This window comes from Pinus tabuliformis, chromosome 6, assembly GCF_031772625.1.
Source record: "Pinus tabuliformis cultivar Carrire ecotype Pingquan chromosome 6, CPIR1, whole genome shotgun sequence".
NCBI classification, from domain to species: Eukaryota; Viridiplantae; Streptophyta; class Pinopsida; order Pinales; family Pinaceae; genus Pinus; species Pinus tabuliformis.
In genome coordinates, this window is record NC_142292.1 from 1,373,123,534 (window position 1) to 1,373,128,415 (window position 4,882).

The window sequence follows — 4,882 nt, forward strand, 5'->3', positions numbered from 1 at the left end:
GTGTTTTCAGGTGGAGAACTGTTATTCAGTGCTGTGGTTTGCTGACCTTGTTCCTCTAGGGGTAGGAACAACATGTTTAGGGACTTTGGATCCCTTAGATTATGGACATTTCATGCTTCATGCTGTAAGGCACAAAAATGTCTATAACAACAACCTACTCATCTTCATTTCTCTATTGTTCTTCATGTATGCCTCTGATAACCTTTATAACACACCATCTGGATGTAGCTGCTCCCACTAGATGGAAGCCTACACGCTCTTCAATTATTTTCTTTGCCTTTGGCTCAATGATTCTTTCTTTTTTCCTTTCCCTCTGATTATTTATTTGAGTCCTCCCCTTCAATCTTAGCTTCTTCTTTTCCTAAATCCTCCTCCCATGGATTCAATAGACTTTTATGCTCATCCAATCCAACTTTTTTTTCTTACTAGAATTTGAAAAGTGTTTTTCTTGATGGATAAGGTGTTTTTGGAATACTTATGCTAAATGTTGGAGAGAAGGAACTTTTACTTACATTTCCTCTGAAAATTTCATTGCATCTCGAGGTTTTGATGGTTCTTCTAGGTGAAATTGAACTTCCTATAACACTCTGTCAGCTTCCTGTAGCAACCTGTAGGATCCTGTAGCAACCCATAAGGAACTTTTACTTACATTTCCTCTGAAAATTTCATTGCATCTCGAGGTTTTGATGGTTCTTCTAGGTGAAATTGAACTTCCTATAACACTCTGTCAGCTTCCTGTAGCAACCTGTAGGATCCTGTAGCAACCCATAAGTATCTTGTAGTAGAATCTGGAGGATCCTGTGGCATCCAATTTTCATACCAAGAGGTGGTGGGTCCACCTTTATTATTATTATTTTTTTTTCAAAATTTTATTTTTTCTCATTGCATGCAAAATAAACTCAGAGTTCTTTGAGTCAAATGAGATGGCCCCACCCACCCTTCGCACTCCTTGTCCTCTATCATGACTAAATGATAACAACCCAATTTTTCAAGTCTTTTTAACTTTTGTCTTGTTCCTCTCTCACACATGTGGGTGTCTTGATGGAAAAGTGAAGTTAACTGCTAGATAAGGTCGAGGCTACTCTGTTACTAAGTTTGGCTATAAAAATACCTTTTCCTTCATACACTTGCAATGTTTTTTTGAGCTAAAATAAGTATGTAGGAGAGGTTTCAAGGATTTCATACCTTGGCTTTACCCTTGATGTGTTTTTGTAGGTGATTTTGAGGCCTACTGATATGAATATTGAAACTGCCATTGGTGGTTCTAAATCTGATGTGTTGATCACTTGATGTTTGCATGACACTTTTGGACTTGGGTGAGGCTGATTTTGAGTCTCTTCTGAGAGGTCATTACTTTGTCTCCCTTACTTCCTGCAATTTCGAGATATATATATAGATATATGTCTTTTCTTCATTTAGGTGTTATTTGGATCAGATGCTGCTTTCTTGCTAGGTATCAAGAATCGGTAGTGGTTGAAAAAGGGTCCTATAGCTTCTTGAGGAGCAGATTTGTAATTCTCAAATGCTCCATAGTGAATGACTTCTGGATTTGGTACTCTATCTATGGTATAGTAGGGGATGTGCAGATTGCTACAAGGTTGTGTGTCTTCCCGTAGCAGTCACACATAACCTCATGGGATCATGATCTACTTCAGGTGCATCCTTTAAAAATATTGATAATTCATGAGTAACATGTTGACAAGGATCAAAGGTCTTTTCTATGGTGTAAGGGATAGAAGAATGGGTGAAAAGGAGTGTTTTCTTATTGCCAGAAGTGGAAATATAGGTAGAGGAGAGGACAAGTGGTGTGGAAAATGGATGATGAGGTCAAGGTGGACCCCTCCCCTTGTTCTTAGGTGAAAAAAACAAGATTTGAATATTTCTTTTGTACTGATGACAATCTTGTAGCAAATTTGGATCAATCCTGTAGCAGTTTTGGGACAATCCTGTAGTAGACTTGTTTAACCCATATCTCTCAAACGGTAGATTGGATTCACCTGAAATTTTTTGAGCATGTTTCTATCATTCTTATGCACCTCCCCATAAAAAAACATAGCCAATGGATGCATGATTCTCAAGAAAACTGAAAATGGTTGTAGGTGATGGCGACCAATGTCTCGAAAAATATACACTGGAATTTGCTAAAGTTTTTAAGCATGTTATCATCAACGTTAGGCATCTCCACATAAAACAACTCGAAACATGGCGGCATGGTTTGAAAGATATGGTCAATTTTTTTTCTTCCTTGTATAGTTTAGCAATATTGTAGCAGCATAAAAATTTCCTGTAGCACTTCAGGACAAAGGGGAAAATGAATGGTAAAGGCTTGGGAATGATGGGAAATGGCATGGGGATGCATTGTGAGGATGAAAAGAGATGTATGGACTTTGTCTTAGCCATGTTGGAGCATATTGGTATAGAAGGTGGAAAACTAAATGTTGACTGCCCTTGCCTAGATGTTTTCTTTTCTGATCAACTTCTTGTTGCTTGTGCAAGTTGGAGAGACCCTGCTATTGGGTGCAATATTTAAGGATATTTCAGGCATCATTTTCCCCATTTTTGGCCATTTTTCTGGATTTGAACCTTCAACCTCCCTAGTCTAATGTCACTCTCTCTGATAAAGAAGCAATCTTTTCCTTAATGTATTATTATGCTGTTTTCTACCAAATATTGAATGAAACAATGCTTTCTTTGGGATGACTAACTAGGGTGTCTTTGGAAGAGTTCTTTAGAATTTTTTATTTTTAGGTATTTCCATAGCTATTGATGGCCATGGATGAATGACTGTTGTTATTCCTTGCTATCACATGGTTCGAGTTGTTGTTACACCTCAGGTTTGCCATTCTCTGTTGTTATACCATGGAGCTGTTGTTACACCGTGCACTGTCAAGACCCTAGCTACTACTTTCAAAGACAGCTGCCAAAGAGCCACATAAAATAATGAAAATATGGGCAATTATAAATGTGTGTCTAGATAGGAGCGGTGTAACCACATTGATATTTATTTAAATAGCTTGTAACAAGTTATATCTTTTTAAATTACTTCTGTTACCGTAATCAACTTGAGAATCGTAAATTCTCATGACTGATTTATTTTTCCAATTTCAGGACTCTGTAAAAGACTTTATAAAGAGTGCTTGGTCTCATGTAAAAAGGGGTAGACAGACGAGTGGGACTGAGATACCGATATTTTGATTTTTGTACTCTTCAGACATTTTTAATACAAAGTATATTTGGTGATGTTACAATAACTTTCGTGTTGAGTTTTTAACTAAGTTTCCATTTTCTTCTTGCACGCTGCTAGGGAGGAAGGGCCCTCCTCTTTAGCAAGGATCACAATGTTGGTAGAGTAGTTATTTCTTTTATGTTTTAAGTGTGGATTTCTTATTATCGTTGTACATGTTCATTGTGGGATAGATACACTTCTACTTTTAGATTTACTATATGTGTTGTTACACAGGTTAATTAATTCTATGTTATTTAATTCTTGATAGCATATGGCATGCCAACCTTTATTCTGAAACTTTTATGAAGTGTGGATTCTTTCCTTGACGAGTGTATTTCATTTTTGTAGTGTGCCTTTTGATTTCTGCAAGTTGAATTTCCATTATGCAAGAGTATTCTAATCCCTGCAAGTGTGTTCAACGACATCTTTTATTTTCTGTTTCGCCTTGTTGTTATATGTATCAACACAGACAGTGCAAACACCTTTGAAATAAAAATACTTACCCTAGTTTATAATTAATGGTTGTGGAAGTAATAAAACTAACCAAACATTTTGGCGCCATTGCTGGGGAAGGCTGTCAATTGATACAGTCAGCCAATGCTTTCTTTTGAATTCTTTTGCTAGAGTGTTTCTAATTTTACAGGTGTTGGGCGATAAGATGAGAGGTAATATCCTGCACATCGCTCTAACACACCTGGGCGAGCTCACCACTGTAATAGTCAGAACACTTAGGGTGTATAAATTTTTATTTGGATCTCCTTTTAATAGAGTGTCCTCAACTTTATAGGAGTTGGGCGGTAAGGTGAGAGGTAAGAACTTACACATCGCTCTAACACACTTGAGCGGGTTCACTACTATAGTAATTGAGGCACTTAGGGTGTAAAAATAATTACACATAGGGTCCATGTGTAGAATGTATGAGTGAAGAAGAAACAAAACATAGGAGCTGTAATAAATATATAGGTAAAACGAGTCATAAAAAGAACAAGAAAAACATTAATCAAGGGAGAAAAACATTTATCCAAGAATTGATCTCAAAAGCAGAGAGAGAGAGAAATCAACACCACATAAGGACGTAAGAAAAACAAGCCCACAGAAAGATGCTACTTCTACATCAAAATTAGGAGTATCTGGTTCCTCTGTTTTAGGATCCCATTTTCCTCAAATTAGCCTACAAACTCCCAAATTTGTAGACTCAACTTAGGAACAACAAGGAGAAACTAGTGGTCAGGATTTTGGATTAGAAGGACAAGGGGAAACCAGTGGGAAAAATCAAGAACCAGAATAAGAAGAACATTCTTTTACTTTCCAATACCCAAACTCAGGGAGTGTAGTAAAACAACCAACCCCAGAACAATCCGAGCAATTATCAAAAGAATCCTTATCCACAGATAATTCACCCGAACAATCTTTAGAAGGGTACTCACCAGAACAAGAATCAGGAGGATTTCCAATGGTAGACAAGAACAACAATAACAATGATAGGACAAATTCCACTATCACCACTTTTGAATTTCCAATAAGTGATATAAGGGGAGAGGCTCCCATGTAAAATATCCCTCTATCAACCCTTCCATCTTTCCAGGGACTGACCATAGAAGATCCTAATACTTTCTTGTTTGAGTTTAATGTTCTGTGCAGGAGTTTTGACTATAT